Below are 18,562 nucleotides of genomic sequence, written 5' to 3' on the forward strand. Positions count from 1 at the left end.
GACAAGAAGCCATGGATGGAAACTAATCAAGGAAAGAAGCTACTTAGAACTAAGGACAAATTTCCTGACTGTGGGAACAATCAACCAGTGGAACTTGCTTGCCTTCAGAAGTTGTGGGTGTTCCATCACTGGAGGCTTTTAAAAAGAGACTGGACAGCCATTTGTCTGAAATGGTAAAGGGCAGGACTGTCAAATTAGCAGCCTGCGGGCCGGATACGGCCCGTGTGGGCCCCGCTCACCCAGACTCCGCAAAGGCAAAAAACATCCTGATATGGCCCATGATACAGCCCATGATGCTATTGGTATAGGGCCGTGATAGCGAACCTATGGCACGCATGCCGGAGGTGGCACACAGAGCCATTTGTGCTGGCATGCAATCCCCCAGAGGTGGGATTCAATTTTTTTTAACAACCAGTTCTGTGGGTGTGGCTTAGTTGGTGGACATGGCTTGGTGTCATGTGACTGGGTGGACGTGGCTTGGTGGTCATGTTATTGGCTGGGCATGGCCAACTCAACATCACTCACATCGAGGCATGCATCTCCTCGCCTGGCCTGTCATAACTGTGGGGATGCTGCAACAATTGTAACTGTGAAAAATGGTCATAAGTCACTTTTTTCAGAGCCACTGTAACTTTGAATGGTCACTCCACACAAGCAAATTACCAATAAAGGAGAAAAAACTCCAGAGACGTTCCTGAGACAGGAAGTCTAGTCCTGCCAAGAATGTAATAAGGGTTAACGGAGAAGCAGTTTCTGTAAGCAACACCAGAATGTTTCCTTCCTGCCTTCCTTACAGGATTAGGCCAGTAATTTCTTCTAACAGCCAGTTCTCTGAACTGCTTAGAATGTTAACAACTGGTTCTAGAGAATAGGTGCGAACTGGTAGAATCCCACCCCTCCTGGAAGGGCCCCACTGTGCATGCACGTGTGCCGCCCGCCCGCCAGTTGATTGTCGGGTATCTGGCACGCATGTACGGGGGGCAGGGGTGTGTGGAAGAGGCGTGCTCATGTGCAGAGATGCATGGGGGCACGGGGTGTGTGTGTTGCATGCATGCGCAGAGACACACAGCACGAGGAGGGGTCTCATGTGCATGCGCAGAGATCCTTGGTGTGCAGGGGGGTCTCATGCGCATGCACAGGGGCATGACCCCCCTGTGCGCTTTGCCTTCTGGGTGCTGGCACGCGAGAATTTTCAGCACGGGAGCTCAAAAAGATTAGCCACCACTGGTATAGGGTCTTCTGCTAGAGCAAGCGGTTGGATTAGAAGACCTCCAAGGTCCCTTGCAACTCTGATGTTGTTTTAATTGTTTGGTTGGATATAGGAGGAAATGTGCTGCCCTCACTGCTATGAACAAAGCGGAATGGTCTGGAAAAGTCACAGGAAAGCGGAAGGAACGCAGATTTTTAGCTCAAAGAGAGCTGGGGAGAGAGAGTCAAACAGTAACAAATCTGGTCTGCCCTGGAATATTGACAGCTTCTGACCTTCATTTAAGGAAGGGGTAAGCAAATAGGGCTCCCTAAAACCTGCGGACATCAATTCTTAAAATTGCTAAGCAAGCCATGCTGACCTAGATGCCCAACTCTGATTTAAGAGTTTTTGCAGAAAGGTTATGAAATTTTCATAGAGGAGCTATTACTGCTTTTTTGCATAACTAGAATCAGATTTTATTTTCCTGATCATTTTTTATTCCTTATAAGGCCAGCCAATATAGTGAGAAAAATATGATAAATGAGAAAGGAGAATACGATGATGTTTTCCTCTCCCTGCTGTGCCTCCTCCTCCTCCTGAAGGTGGCTAAAATTTGCAAATTCAGACAGTTTTTGCCTTCTTCAGTTATGTTTAACAAGGCTAGGCTCCTACTATTCTATTACCAGAGAACAAAGCTCATTGAACGTAACTGGTTTCAATCAGAATAGGCTGCATGTATAGAACTATGCAAAATAAACCAAATTGTATTGAAATCTATCAATGTTTTCTACAGAAAAAAAAGTGATTCCATAGATGGTTTTCTAAGGGCTAGAGAGAAAAATGAACCAGAAAAAAAGTGGGTGGGAATTGAAAGAATTTGCTACTACTTTATTTGATTTGTTGTTTTGATTCATTGTAAGGAGGCTGCAATCTTATACCTGCTTATCTGGGAATCAGCCATGTTGAATCAAGTGTGACCCACTTGGGTTAAGCATGTAGAAGAGCAGCTAATTAATCACTGTAACAGTGCATATCCCCACAAGGGGTCTCCAGCCAGCCTTTGAGATGATTAGTTCAAGTGGACCAAAATGGAGAATACCTTTTCCTTAGATCAAAGCCCACTTGAAGGCTAATTTAAAAGAGACTTTTTTTTGTTACTACCCACTTTAAATTAGAATGTGGTCTTCTAAGCTTTAGGCTGCAAAGGGCTATAATCAAAGCAAAATGAAATTGACTCGAAGAAACTAGCTGGATATTTTGCTTTAAGCAGAAGTGGGATCCGACCGGTGTAACTACCGGTTCGGTGATTTACGTTTTATGTAATACTTGAGGTGTGCGAGCAAAGTATGCTTTACTTCAGTTGAGGATGCTTTGCACAACTGAGTTTATGCAACTCACCTTTGTGAAGACAGGATAGTGTTGCAACTGGCCTCATCAAGGCATTTTATTGCTTCGAAAGATTGACCAACATTCACTAGCCATAAGATGCTTTTGTGCATTTATTCTGGATGAATAGCTTCCAATAGATAGATGATGAAGAGTCAAAAGAAGGATTCTGGGTATGCATGTGTTCATGTGCAGAAGCTGCTTTCTGATACTAGAACCGTTGCGCAAAAGGTTCGGACTGACATAAAGAGACTGTGACTATTGCATTATACATCCTTGCGAAGTAGCTTTGAAGAGGTACCCTGTGTGTCATCATCATTTTAGTCATTGACTATCCACTGCAAGATGAAGGCCTCTTCTGCATGTTTCCAACCAATACATTATTGAGCTTTCTTTTGCCAGTTGGGCCCACCATACTTGCTGATATCCTCCACCCATCTTGTTTTAGGTCTCTTCCGTGGACGCTTTTTATCAAGTGGGATCCATTCTATGGCTGCCTCGGTCTACCTGCCATCAGTTCTTCTTGCTATGTGACCAGCCCATTTCCATTTGAATTCTTTTGCTGTCTTGATGATCTCATATACTTTCATTTGTTTTCTATTCCATGTACAAGTCTTTCTATCTTGTCTTGGCATGCTGAGCATGTATCTTTTCATGGCTCTTTGTACTACTTGTAGTTTTTTTTAATTGATTGTCAGGTTGGTATACATGTTTCACTATCATAGGATAGAACAGGTAGCACACACTGATCAAAAACTTTTCAGGCATAAGGGGAGATTGTTCTCACCATATGTGTATCCTCATTAAAGCAGAATATTTCCTCAAAGTATTGCATAGCTCTTAAAATACATTTGGATTGGGGAAATCATATCCCTATTTCTGATTCTGAAATGTTGGCAGGTATGCCATTTTTTTGTAAAAATTACAGTTAAAAGAATATTTTTCAGTGATGTGGCTAGGAACTAGCCTCTGCTTTTCATAATATGTCATATTAATGATCTTCTCAGTTCTCCTTTTTATCACATTTTTTAAAATAAATTGTTTCCTTACCATTCCTTTAGCTGTGTGTCCTTTTCTTATCACATGATTTTAATTTATAGGTAGTGCTTGACTTACAACAGTTCATTTAGTGACTGAACTTAATGGCACTGGGAATGGCACTTATGACCATTTTTCACACTTATGACCATTGCAGCCTCTCCATGGTCACATGATCAAAATTCAGATGCTTGGCAATGACTCTTATTTATGACAGTTGCAATGTCCCAGGTTCATGTATAGAGGTGGTATTCAGCAGATTCTGACTAGTTCTGGAGAACCGGTAGCAGAAATTTTTAGTAGTTCGAAGAACTGATAGTGGACATTTTGAATAGTTCAGAATACCACCTCTGATTGGTCCCGCCCCATCTATTCTCTGCCTCCCAAGTCCCAGCTGATTGGCTGGGTCTTCTTTTGTTGCTCTGCACAGGAGAACGGAGCTATAAAGTATGTTAGTGGAGTGGGGAGGGAATGGGATTTTACAGTATCCTTCCCCTGAAGTGGGACGGGAATGGAGATTTTACAGTATCCGTTCACTGCCACGCCCACCAAGCCAAGCCACACCCACCAAGCCATGCCCACAGATCCGGTAGTAAAAAAAATTGAATCCCACCACTGGTCATATGATCACCTTTTGACACCAACGTCAATGGGGAAACCAGATTCACTTAACAACTGCATAACTAACTTAACAACTGCAGTGATTCATGTAACATCTATGGCAAAAAAGGTTGTAACGTGGGGCAAAATTCATTTCACAAATATCTCGCTTAGCAACAGAAATTTGGGGCTCAATTGAGGTCGTAAGTCGAGGACAATTTGTATATCTTATTCCTTCTCTGCTTAATGGTGCCTACCTAATCAGAGACAATGTGATGGCTAAATATGTGTGTAGGTTTTCTGAGACTCTGAGCAATTTTCAAATGCTGGGAAGAAAATAAAATTTTGAAAAACTCAGTGATAGGGAGTGTATAATTGTAAATTATTTTCAGCAATGAATATTTTGTGAATGTGCAAGTCACTATATTTTTATATAAGTTTCTTTATCTAGTCTTATTTGACAAGGCAACCTTCCTAACATCAAATCATGTATAGAGCCATGTTCTCCTTATGCAGAAGTGGTATTCTACCGGTTTAAACCGGTTCTATAAAACTGGTTGTTTTGATTCTGCATAGTTCGGAGAACCAGCAAATCATGCCCCTGGCTAGCTCCACCCCTCTCCACCCACCCTCTCCTCCCTGCCCAGTCAGTCCTCAAAGTATTTCTTCCCCTCCCAACAATCAGCTGTTTAGATGATCAGCTGTGCCAGGATCCCCCTTGCTGTCTTACTGCTTCGCCCTGGAGGCTTCCCTGAGGCCCAGGAGGCAAAAAGGGCATGTGAGGGGGCCGTTGCCCCCTAGGAAGCTTCCCTGAGGCCCAGGAGGCCCAAAAACGGAGTGCTCCATTTTTTGCCTTCCTGGGCCCCAGGGAAGCCGCCTGGGAGCAAAATGCCCCCCAGGAGGCTTCCTGTGGGCCAGGAGGCAAAAACTGGGGGAGTTGCTGCAAAAAAAGAAGCCACGCCCACCCAGTCACATGGCCATGCCCACCTTGCCACACCCATAGAACTGGTTGTTAAAAAATTTGAATCCCACCTCTGTCCTTATGAGAACATAGATTTATAAGTATATTTGGGCCCTTCAAATACAGGCGATGTTTACAAGCTAGGAGCAGATCTGTGTTCTGAAACATGTAATCATAGACTTTGGTTGAGACCATAATTCTACTTTTTCATCTAAAAGAAATGGGAGATATCCTTTTTGTATGATCACCACCAACACTGGGGTGCAAATGAAAGAAGTCCTTCAAAGTTAATGTGCCTCATGATCAATTCATACAACTACTTCAGCGCATTATCAGGTGGATGGTGGAGACTGTTGTATAAAGGGAACTTACATGGAATTCTCTATTCATTTCACCGCAACAAATGATTGCTTCATTTCTTTTCAACACAAATTTGAAAGGCTGACAAGTGTTATGAACCATGATTGTTGTATTTATGGTGGCAAGCAAGCAAGCAAGCACTTTGGTATGACTAACAATTGCAGTGAGTCCACTAACTTGCACTGTAGCATGCCAGAGTGGTTTTAGTCCTAGAATTCTTTGAAGAGTACAACTGGCCTGAGGAAAAAATAAACATAAAACTGTTTCCTGTGCCTTTCAGTTAATGCTATACAGAATTAGAGATTAGAAGCAGGAAAAGGCAGCTCCTCTGCATTTTTCTTCTGGAAGTGATTTAAGAACACCAGAAGATTGCATTTTACTCAGAATTTGATCTCATCTAGTTTGTTGCTATCCATTTTGGGGATATGCAACCTATGGCAGTCTAGATGTTGCTGATGTATAGGTAATCCTTGACTTATGACCACAGTTGAGGCCCAAATTTCTGTTGCTAAATAAGACATTTGTTAAGTGAGTTTTTTGCTCCATTTTATGACCTTTCTTGTCCCAGTTTTTAAGTGAATCACTGTTAAAAGCTAATGCAACCCTAAGTTGCATTAACAGAGGGATACAATCAAGATTAAGTGAGGTACTAATACCACTCTATAAAGTCTTAGTAAGACCACACATAGAGTACTGCACCCAGTTTTGTTCACCACATTATAAAAAAGATGTTGAGACTCTAGAAAAAATAAAGAGAAGAGAAACCAGGATGATTAGGGGACTGGAGACTAAGGCATATGAAGAACAGTTACAGGAACTGGGCTTGGCTAGTCTAGTAAAGAGAAGGACCAGGGGAGACATGATAGCAATCTTCCAATATTTGAGGGGCTGCCACAAAGAGGAAGGGGTCAAGCTATTTTCTAAAGCGCCTGTAGGCCAGACAAGAAATAATAGATAGAAACTGAACAAGGAGAGATTTAACCTGGAAATAAGGAGAAACTTTCTGACAGTGAGAACAATCAACCAATGGAACAGCTTGCCCTTGGAAATTGTGGGAGCGCCATCACTTGAGACTTTCAAGAAGAGATTGGACTGCCATTTGTCAGAAATGGTGTAGGGACTCCCGCTTGGGTGGGGGGTTGGACTAAATGACCTATAAGGTCCCTTCCAACTCTGATTATTTGTATCATTGTTAAGTTAGGCTTCCCCATTGACTTTGCTTGTCAGAAGCTCACAAAAGGAGCTCACTTGACCATGTAGACTGAAACGCATAAATAGTCGGTTGCCAAGCCTCTGAATTTTCATCAAGTGACTGGCTGCAATGGTTGTAAGTGTGAAAAAATGAACATAAGTTACTTTTTTCAGTGCTGTTCTAATTTTGAACAGTCATTAAATGAATTGTTGTGAGTCGAGGACTACCTGTACGCATCCTACAGAGGCATAGCTCATGCGGAAGAATGTTGCAAGTTGTAATCCAGCGTCCGTCCCAAGGAAGATGTGCCAATAGTCAAGATAGTTTTGGGTGACAACTCCTATAATCTGACCACTGGCCTGTTTGGCTAGAGGTATACGGTAGTTATTTTAAAACATCTGGTAGTTATTTTAAAACATCATTAAACATTGCCTAGTCTTCCTTTCATTGACAAACAACAGTTTCCTAAGGTTTCAGTCTAGTATTTTCTCCGCATAAGATAGGAGTTCAAGCTGTCACTTTCTCTTTTGTCTGAATGGTATGTGCTCTGCGAATAAGCACCACAGTGCTTTGCCTGCTTGTTTTGCGGTAAAGCAATTGCCCTGAAGCTCTACGACTGCGCAGAAATGGATAAGCTCACCCAAAAGTTAAAAGATAAGGAAGACTCAAAATATTTTACAGTTTGGGAAAACCGGTATAATTGGATAAAGGATAGAAACCTGTGAGTAAAGAGATAGGCAAGGGAAAATATGAAGAAGTCATGATAGAGTATATACTAGATATAGGAACTAAGTATTGGAAAACTGTTTGATTAAAAACACACTGTCTAAGCAATTAGAAATGTTTATGTTTTTATGTTTATTGGTTATGCATAACTTTTTGGTTTCATATTTTACAAAATGTTTTGTATTATGTATATATATATTTAATGTTTAATAAAGTTTATTTTTAAAATTAAAAAAAAAGAAAAGAAAAAAAGATAGGAGTTCAAGCTGTCACTTTCTCTTTTGTCTGGATAGTATGTGCTCTACAAATAAACCAGTGCTTTGCCTGCTTGTTTTTCAGTAAAGCAATTGTCCGGACAAAAGCTAGTGTGGGGGTAGTGACAGAGTCAGTCTACACGGAACTAGAAGAACTGGAGGAGCCCCCCCCCCCACAGGAGGTATGTGTGGGGGTAAAGCGCTATCTAGAAATGAGTATTGTATGGAGAGTTGGCACCAAGTCTCTGGAGAGTGAGGTGGGTGTTCATGTGTGCCAAGAAACTTTGGGGCCAGTGCTGTGTGATTGCTGTGCCATATCTCTCCATCAGAAAGACGATTGTATTTCAGTGCTGGGAAAAGGAAAAATATATATATATATCAGAGGTGGCGGCGATCGTTCTTTGAGCGTAAACCACTCTGACATGGTGATCCTTGGAGAGCATTTGATGTTCTGCTGCCAGGTGCAGCAACCAGCTAAGGGTAATTAGAGTGGAAATGAAACCAAAAAGGCATCCCCTTTAATGGTCACTGGACTGGTTGCTTTCTCGAGCTGGCCGTTCTCCAGAATCAGAAGGTTATTAGAGTTCTTATTTCTATTGTCCTTGGAACGGATTCTTTAAAGCCATCTGTGCGGCGCCCAGGAGGCGTTCTTTGATCTGATTTGTGAGAAGGCCTTTGCCGCATTACCTTCTGCTTCATTAACACCTCTCCACCTCCTATTAATTAATGCAATAGTAAAACGATGAGTGTTACTGACACTAGCTGAAGCCTTCACTCTGAATCTTCTTGCACTGATCTCAGCCAGGAGATTACGTGAGACTGTAAAAGGGGAAAAGAGGCAGGATCTGTTATGGGGCTGAGGAGCCTGGAGCTCTGGGTAACATGGGATTTTTTTAGGACCACAAAAGTCACAGATTCACAAGGTGGTTTTGTTCCTTACTGTTAAAATGAGCAATAAAACAAGGTGCTAAAATTAAAGAGACATAAAGAAGAAATTCAAAAAGTAGTTATACACAAGTTATTATGTTATTGCAGGCAAGCCTTTCTTGTTTGATCTCTTACATGCCCGTGCACATACACACACAGGTAGTCCTTGACATGACCATAACTGAGCCCAACATTTATGTTGCTAAGTGAGCAGAGTGCACCAAGCATTCTTCATTTCAACCCTGAGCTACAAATATTCTCCTTTATTGATGTGAAATATATATTACTCCACTTCAAAATGTACTCAATGACCCCATTCCATGTGTAAACCTTCCATTCTTTTGAGAGAAAGTCTAGGCATCTGTAGATATCAGGAGTGACATGTCATGGTCTTCAAATGCAGGGGTCGAGGCTGACTTTCCTCCAGTCAAGATCCATTGGGAATTTGTCTCCCCTTTGTACCTCCAAGAGCCATAGGAGGAGTGTAATTATATTATTGGGAGGAACAGGGCCATTTAAAACTTTCTAATTTTTTGGTAGGATTAATACAAATTCATTCTGATAGAAGCTCAAGTGGCATACATTGTGCTTCTTCCACCAGTTTTTCCCCACAACAAGGAAAGATTGTTGAAGCAGATTAAGCTGAAGTTGACCAGCCCAAAGTCATTTGCTAAGTTTTCAGGACTGAGGGAAAGCATGAATTCAGGTTTCCTCCCTCTGGATCTTAACCATGGTTAGAAAATTATTTTTTTTAAAGTCACATTTAAAATTGCCATGGTTTGTGCTCAGATTTCAGCAGCAAGACTGTGAAAGTGTTGAAAGCGCCAAAAAGTATTTTTGTGGTTGCATATGACCCACAATCTCCCCACTGCTCTAATATAGTTTCCTCAACTGTTTAAAATCCTTCCCAAGAGAGAAATAAGTATGAAGGTGTTATCTCAATAATCTTGTGGTACTTTAGTTTCAGCTGAGTATTTCACAATTCTGCCAACTATGCATGTTTGCTCAGATAAAACAGCCGTTGCCAGGGAAAGTTACTTTTATCCATTACTTATTTTAATTTATTTTTTACAAGGTTTTTTTTTTCAAGGGAGACAAAAGATGTCTCACAAAGCCAAAATACAATAAATAACATTTGGATACAGTAATAGAAGGAAGGGGGGGGCAGAAAACAGAACTTCCAGGGCCGGAGGAGAAAAGAGGTAAAGGCTTTTAGGCTTTCAGCCAACAGCTATTCTTGACTAAGATGCATATGATCTACATATCTCAAGCATAAACTTTGTGGCCAGCGACTAATTTCCTAGTGTTTGAACCAGAGGTCTCCAAACTTGGCAACTTTAAGACTTTTGGACTTTAGCTCCCAGAATTCTGAGAGTTGAAGTTCACAAGTCTTAAAGTTGTCAAGTTTGGGGATCCCTGGAATTTTGAACTAATCTAGCAATTTTGTCTGCTTTGAATATATATATACTGTATATACCTTCAGGTCAATTTTGATTCCTGGTGAATGCCTGGTCTAGTCTCAGCAGTTTTCTTAGAAAGGTTTTTGGGAAGTGGTTGGCCATGGCCTGCTTCCTAGGAAGCATGGCCTGATTCCTGACAGAGTGATTGGCCCAAAGTCGCTCAGCTGGCTTTGTGCTGAGGGAAGACCCCCTCTCTTAGAAGAATGGAATATTTTGAGAAATATTGAAAAGGCAGAATATTATATTTCCCTGGATGAGAAACACGCTCTTTGAAAGCAGCCTCCACCTTTCTTAATTGCCCCAGCAGATATTTTTTTGCCCATTAAGACAGTCCGAGCCATCCTATCTACAAAACAAAAGACCTTCAGCTCCAGGGTGAAGGGATTAAGACATGACCTTTCAGGACATAATAGGATTACCCCACTAAAACACAGAGCTCAACTACATTGCACAATCTCCTAAGGACATTGCATGACCCTCAGAAACTTCAGCTAAACTTCTCAGACAACCTACAGAGCCAGCTATGACCCCTGCATAGCCCCATGGGAGTCTGACAACAGCCAATAGAATACATGTTCTTTCACAGGAAGCTCAAGTTCAAAGCCCAAGAGAAGGTATAACCCCCTCCTCTCAACTCCACGTGGCCAGCTGCCCAGGACTCATATGCTTGGTGGTTCTGCTTCACCATTAAACCATCTTTCCAATCAGCCTCCATGTTTCTTCTGTCTTTCTCCCAGCTTGGAACTGAACCAGATGAATATTTCTTCCAACAGTGCCTAAGATGGGACTAAAACTCCCAATCTCCCAATCTTCAGCCTGGTCCCTTAAGCACTACACAAAACTGGCTCCACATCTCTTTCCCTAGAATGACTGGAGTTATTTGCTGCAAAAATCCAAAGGACGGCAGCTAGAAATGCTAACATTTCTGATCCTAGCTTTTCCCTAAGTATTAAAACTCATACTGTATGTATTTAGTGAAAATGTATTTAGAATTGAGCATTTTGAGATAATCTACAAAATCTACATTTATTTAATCTTAATTCTATAAAATTAAATGTTCAATAACAAAGATTAAAATAAAAGTTATTATTTCAAAATGCAAGTTTTAAAAATATGGAAATATGATGAAGTATATTGATGGCTATTTGTGAAGTTGGGATGAACTAAAAGTAGACTTACCTATGCATCTCTGCATTTTGTATGGATCTATTTGCCTAATTCTGCAATAATGATGATAATGGCAATATCAGTTTTAGGTTTGCAATTTATATTTCTAGCACAGCCTCCTAAATCTTTTAAACTTAGAACAAAGCTGTGAACAAATTATTCATATGATTGCATCTCCAGTTCCCATCTCTTTCCACCAACATCTGTTTCAATTTTCAATTAATATAGTAAATTGGGAACATTGTGTTTGTTTTAACACAATGGGATTCCTTAATTCCAAGTTTTCGTGATTATTTTCCTAATAGCTAATTTTATATGCTAGGCATTAGTAATGTTTTAAGGTGCTAGGTGCCAAACAAACAAACAAGACAGCAACTCTCATAAGAGTTCAGTGTTCTTACTGCAGAATCTGGCAGCATTATTGTCTGAAGTGAAACATCAATTAAATTTCATCCCAGTTTTTATCCAGTTATTTTTTCCTTCAATTTACACTATGCAGAGACACCAAATAATTTTCCACATAAATTAGAATTCTTACTTTGGATATATTGAAAAAGTGTTGAATATTCTTAACTTATTTTCAGTATATCACAACGTTTTTTAAGAATATCACCTGATATCACCACCAACATCAGGAAACATCCACTATTCTCTAGGTCTGGAGTGGAGATGACTTCTGACAGATGACTAGAGGTGTCATTTGCCAAATTACATTCTAGTCCGGCCTTAAATACAAAGTCAGCTGGGTGACCTTAGGCCAATCACTTCCATTCAGCCCTAGGAAAGAGAGAATGGCAAATCACTTTCAAAACATTACCAAGAAAACTGCAGGGACTAGTCCCAGCAGTCACCAGGAATCAACACTGTCTTAAAGGAACTTCAATAAAAGAAGACTTACAATATATATAATCCCCATATATAATCCTTGCAGCTATTGAACATACTGTCCCAATGCCCTTAAGCTGCACAAGCAACTAAACCATGCATATCACTATCCCAGCCTGGTGCATTGTATGCTGCTAGCGTTTACAAAAATAGTGGAATAGCTATTAGCATAGTTTCTTTGGCTACATGCTCTGAAACTATCGCCACACTTTCTGACATGCTCCAAAGTATATGAATAGGGCAATATTTGGAAGCTCTCCTTATATGCTTAGTATTAATAGATAATGGACTTCCAGTAAGGACACAATGAATTGAAGATGCCCCTGAAGGGCTGACTTTATGACTGAAATTTCCCATGAAATGTCTCAGAAGAAAAGAGACACCAGGAGATCGGTCACATATGCTCCATACAGCAGTTCCTCATGAGAGAAGCTAGAAGGTGTCTTGGTTATTTCCATCTCTCTTCCCCTCCCTCCTCCTCCCCTCCCCTCCCTCTCCTCTCCTCTCCTCTTTCCACTTCTCTGGCTCCCAGGTTGCCATAGCTTTCTTGAGGTTTAAGTATTTTAGTGTTAATCAGGGCATGGAGGACAGCTATTTCCCTGATACTTTTTATTTTTGCTTTTCCTTAATATGCCCCATCATGCATATCTGTGATGGAACTGAAAGAAGAGGCGGGGGGATGCTACTAATAGTGCAGGGATGGGCCAACATATTCCAGAGAGGATCCTAAAACAAGTGATTGCACAGTCCTGAACTGGATGGAGGAGGAAGGAAAAAGTTTGGGGGTAGCCACACCCTAGAATCTCCAAGAAGAATTTCTAATAGGTTAGTTAGTAAGATATAGCTTTAGTCTGGCAAGAATGCGCCTATTAGATGAAAGCAAATAAAGAACTGGACTTGATTGGATCTCACTATGTTTTCTTTGGGCTTAGGACTGACACTGTCTGAAGGGACTAGTGATTCATGAAGCTTTGCTGCTGGCTCATGAGATACCAGACACTTTCTGGAAGGAATAAGCAGAGGCTCTGTATTCCCACAAATGAGTAGGAAAAAGTGATCAGTTGACCTGCTGGAATTATTGGAAAGAAGAATCCCTTGAGTCAATGGCTGATTGTGTTACACATATTGTGGGAAGTGGATCATTTCATTGATGTCAGGTAGAACAATCCTTAACCAATCAGATGGTCATTTGAGAGAGATTAGACTAAGGCTGAACTCTCTCTCTCTCTCTCTCCATTATCTCTCCACCTTTGGAAATAGTCTTCCCTGGGATCTTACTGATGTACACAGAAGGCCCAATAGTTATGCCCCCATCCTTTCTGGTCAATTCTAAGATGGTATTTTATAGATGGATCAAAATTGACATAGAATTTTCTCGATATAGAGCTCTTTCAGTCCTTGAACAAGTGATACCTAAATTGCTCCTGAACTACACCAGTCTTAAAATAGCATCACTAATTTTCCACTCATTGTTTTCATGGTGGTGAGTTTCCAGGGACTGGTGGGTTTTCTGGGAATGGCAGTTTTCAGATGAATAGAATAGAATAGAATAGAATAGAATAGAATAGAATAGAATAGAATAGAATAGAATAGAATAGAATAGAATAGAATAGAATTCTTTATTGGCCAAGTGTGATTGGACACACAAGGAATTTGTCTTGGTGTAAATACTCTCAGTATACATAAAGAAAAGGTACATTCGTTAAGAATCAAGAATCATAACATACAACACTTAATGATAGTCATAGGGTACAATCAACAATCAAATCATACTAGGAAACAGTTAATATAAATCGTACAGATACAAGGAACAAAGTTACAGTCCTACAATCACAAGTAGGAGGGGATGGGTGATAAGGAGTGATGAGAAGATTAACAGTAATAGTAGTGTACACTTTGTAAATAGTTGAACAATGTTGAGGGAATTATTTGTTTAGCAGAGTGATGGCTTTCGGGAAAAACTGTTCTTGTGTCTAGTTGTTCTGGTGTGCAGTGCTCTATAGCGTCGTTTTGAGGGAAGGAGTTGAAACAGTTTATGTCTGGAATGTGAGGGGTCTGTAAATATTTTCACAACCCTCTTTTGACTCGTGCAGTATACAGGTCCTTGATGGAAGGCAGGTTGGTAGTAATTGTTTTTTCTGCAGTCCTAATTATCCTCTGAAGTCTGTGTCTGTCCTGTTGGGTTGCAGAACCAAACCAGACAGTTATTGAGGTGCAGATGATAGACTCAATAATTCCTCTGTAGAACTGTATCAGCAGCTCCTTGGGCAGTTTGAGCTTTCTGAGTTGGTGCAGAAAGAACATTCTTTGTTGTGCTTTTTTGATGATGTTTTTGATGTTAGGTGTCCATTTTAGGTCATGTGATATAGTAGAACCTAGAAATTTGAAGGTCTCTACTGTTGATACTGTGTTGTCTAGTATTGTGAGAGGTGGTAGTATGGGTGGGTTTCTTCTAAAGTCTACCACCATTTCTACGGTTTTGAGTGTGTACAGTTCCAGATTGTTCCAGTTACACCACGAGGCAAGTTGTATAACCTCCTGTCTGTATGCAGATTCATCATTGTCTCAAATGAGACCAATCACTGTTGTGTCATCAGCAAACTTCAGTATTTTAACAGATGGATCATTTGAGATTCAGTCATTGGTATATAGGGAGAAGAGAAGTGGAGATAGCACACAGCCTTGGGGGGCCTCTGTGCTGATTGTACAGGTATCAGATGTGATTCCACCTAGCTTCACCTGCTGCTTCCTGTCTGTTAGGAATGTCCAACAATTCTGCAGTCTGTTCCTTCTGTTGTGATAGCCAAACGAAACCAAGGATCTAACCTTATTGGATTGTTGTTGCAGACACGGCCTAGTTAGTACCCAGAACACACCTACCTATTGAGGACACGATTTCTCTGCATAATGTTAGCTAGGAAAGGATCAAATTTTATTCAGTTTGGAAAGCTTTTTTTAAGCAAGTCCACATATTAGTCTCCGTGCCTTATCCCCAGTAATGGAATATTGCTTGTTCTCAGAAATACAATCCCTTGTGAGCTATTTATTTAAAATGCGGAGACATAACTGAAACAACAGAAAATAGTATAAAGGGCCTCTGAAGGCACTTTATTTTTTGAATCTGCTCACTGATCTTCAAATACCTGATGACGGGTCTGAGATTTATCCTGTGATCTTTTAAGTTTGCTGCTTTTGTGTTGCTCCAAACCGGAAAATGCTTTTGGAAGGACTCCTAGAAGCTCAGAAGTGGGTCATGCTTGAGACTTTTGGAGTGGAACTCGAGAAAGGGTTCTTTGCAGGTTTTACTTTATTTTAACTCTCTGTGGCAAATTTATTTATTTTTATTTATTTATTTGATTTGCCAATTGTTTACAAGATAATAAGTATAAGTGTATACATAGTTGTGAATACATGAAATGGGTATATATAAGAAAAATAAAAGAATAAGAGAAACAATAGGACAGGGACGGTAGGCATGATGGTGCGCTTATGCACGCCCCCTACAGACCTCTTAGGAAAGGGGTGAGGTAAATAGTAGACAGTCTAAGGTTAAAGTTTTTGGGGTTTGGGGAAGAGACTATAGAGTCGGGTAGAGTATTCCAGACATTGACCACTCTATTGCTGAAGTCGTATTTCCTGCAATCAAGTTTGGTGCGGTTTACTTTGAGTTTGTATCTATTGTGTGCTCTTGTGTTGTTATGGTTGAAGCTGAAGTATTCATTGACAGGTAGGACATTGCAATGTATGATTTTATATACCATGCTTAGGTCAGACCGAAGACGGCGTAATTCAAGGTTTCATGGGAATGTTAGGAAATCATGGGAATGTTAGGGATTCTCCTATGCCTGGAAGAGAGGGAATCAGGTGAGCATGTCTCCAATCTTTGCTCCAGGAGATGATACAGGCAACCAAACATGGTGCACCTTGGCAATAGCTTGTCACACTTTTTGCAAAGTTGTTATAATGTTTCCTGGCTGAGCATGTCCGTACCACTTTTACCCCGCTCACCCCAGGGCAATCTGTTTTTGAAAGTGGCACAAGAAATGGCCACAAGCTGCATTTCTTATCCCATGAACGATTGCTACAAAGGATCAGCTGAGGCATTAGAGCCATGTGGTTCTAATGTAGTTCATTCGGTTAGAATGCACTGTTACAGGCTAACTCTGCCCACTGCATGGATCCTGACTGGCTCAAGGTTGACTCCATCTTTCCCAGGTTGGTAAAATGAGGACCCAGATTGTCAGGGGCAACATGCTGACTATGTAAACCGCTTAGAGAGGGCTGTAAAAACTATGAAGCAGTGTATAAGTCCAAGCACTATTGCATTACCACCAGCATTAAATTATAATTAATGTGTCCTTCTTTGGTACATCAAAATAGTAATGATTGAAGGTCTCTTGTTGAAGAATGGTCAGTTTACCCAAATGTAGCATTTTTGCTCCAGACAAATCCAATAGTAGTTTACCATTGTCATACATAGTTGGATGAATTTACACAATAAGAATTTTCTAGACATCACTATAGCACGGCATGGAAGAACTTTTCTTCACAGGGAACTGATCATGTTTGGACTAGTGCTGAGTATCCTTGATGGAAACCACTTCCCAGGCCTCCCCTTCATTTCAACTACAGCTTTTTCAGAGACAGAAACTACCTATATTTTTAATTAAATGACAAGATGGATGGCAAATTCTGCAAGAAAGAAGAATGGACTATAGAAAATGTGATCGGCTTGTGCTACTGCATCTGCTTGTCAGTCAGTGGTCTACCATTCCCCTGCTCTAATACTGTTAGCTCCCACCGCTGCTCCTCTTTTTTTGAATACCTTCCCCTAACGCCCCAGGTAGTCCTTCTATAATACTTCTTCTCAGCTTTCCCACCTGGTCTATCTATCTATCTATCTTTTTAATACCTTTTCCTTGCCTGTCCCCATTGTCCATCCATCCATTTTCTCTAACCCCCTCTCTCTCTCTCTCTCTCTCTCTCTCTCTCTCTATCTATATATATATATCCTGTCTCTATATGTCTCTGTCTCTATACTCTCTCTATCTCTCTCTGTCTCTCTGTCTCTGTCTCTGTCTCTCTGTCTCTGTCTCTATCTCTATCTCTATCTCTATCTCTATCTATATCTATATCATCTATATCTATATCTATATCTATCTATATCTATATCTATATCTATATCTATTAAAATGTGGAAGTATTGGGGGCAGAACCAAACCGCATTTATGCTTGGCATCTAGATTTCCACCACGTACTTTTTCCAAACCCTCTAGAACACTGAAGAATCTTTAGCTTTCCCTTACAGTGGGATTAACCTTTTCTGAAACATTGTGAGGAAGAAAGCCTCAAAGTGGCTATATTTGGGTGCCAATTCTAGGTCTGTGCTTACTCATCCAGTCTTAATGGTACCACTTGCACTATCACAGATTCAAAGGAGGAACTGATCTGTAACTTTCCTTAACATGACAGTATATTGGAGGCATCCAAAGCTTTCTGCTTGGAAACATGCTTTATTGTTATTTCTTCCACACATTTGGAGAAATGTTTCCCTTTCTGGCTTTTGCTTCTTCCTTCCTTGCTCTTCATTCATCAGAACTACTTTAGTAAAATGTTATTTTCCAATCTGACTATATAGATAGTTTGTGTTCCATATACAAATTCCTCCTTCCATCCTTCCATCCCGCCCATTACCGTTAATTTATTTGCAGCAATTTTATTTTGCTTTTCTACAAAAATATGCAGCAAAAATATGCAGCTAACGCCATGGCTTATGATTTAAAACTCCTCTTTGGACTATTTTTTTCTTATAAATTCTCTTTGCCAAAGCACATTTGAATTTCCATGAATAATATATACATGCCAGTACAACTGTAGGAATAAAAAGTCATTTTCCAGAGGAGTGGTACAGGAAACCTATGCACTGCATTTCAACCAATGAGGGACAGCTGCCCTCAAGTTGGCAGACTTTCAAGGTGGAAGAGATGCCTTCAAAGCAGGAGTGAAAGAAAGAGAATGGGGATTGGGTATCCCAGGGGTGGGATGCTACCGGTTCAGCCCAATTCTATAGAACCGGTAGCTGTGAAGAACAGCTGACACCGAACCAGTTCAGCGTTTGGCCCACCCACCTGCCTGGGCCTTGTCCTTTATTCCCTCCTTTTCCCTCCACAGCTGAGGTTGAAAAAGCAGGAAAGAAGGATTTTCAAATGCTGCGCACCCACATGCAGAGCTTGTCAGCTGTCCAAGCAGCACAGCTGATTTTTTGCAAACATGCACACACGCATGTTATGATTCGGAGAATCGGCAAATTGCTCCACTGGCTGGCCCCTCCCCTCCCCTCCCCTCCCACTCATTTCTTACTGGGCAGGCGAGCCATCCAACTTGCCTGGTTTGGTAAGTTGCTATTTTTCCTTTTTC

The 18,562-nt window shown here is 40.8% G+C and overlaps 2 long non-coding RNA genes across 3 annotated transcripts in view; one reads left to right on the forward strand and one right to left on the reverse strand.

Annotated features, from left to right (window-relative positions):
* The window catches only part of LOC148132826 (uncharacterized), a 226,187-nt gene that overhangs the window by 86,816 nt on the left and 120,809 nt on the right, over positions 1-18,562 (forward strand). The gene's annotated exons all lie outside the window — the stretch shown is intronic.
* LOC148132827 (uncharacterized) overlaps positions 7,823-18,562 on the reverse strand; it is a 182,252-nt gene continuing 171,512 nt past the window's right edge. The window contains exon 6 of the long non-coding RNA XR_015749670.1: positions 7,823-8,056. This is a non-coding gene — a long non-coding RNA (uncharacterized LOC148132827). The remainder of the gene's footprint in view (positions 8,057-18,562) is intronic.

The sequence above is a fragment of the Notechis scutatus genome, chromosome 1, assembly GCF_049901735.1.
Source record: "Notechis scutatus isolate UNSWTSFEM ecotype Mainland chromosome 1, rNotScu1.2, whole genome shotgun sequence".
Classification (NCBI taxonomy): domain Eukaryota; kingdom Metazoa; phylum Chordata; class Lepidosauria; order Squamata; family Elapidae; genus Notechis; species Notechis scutatus.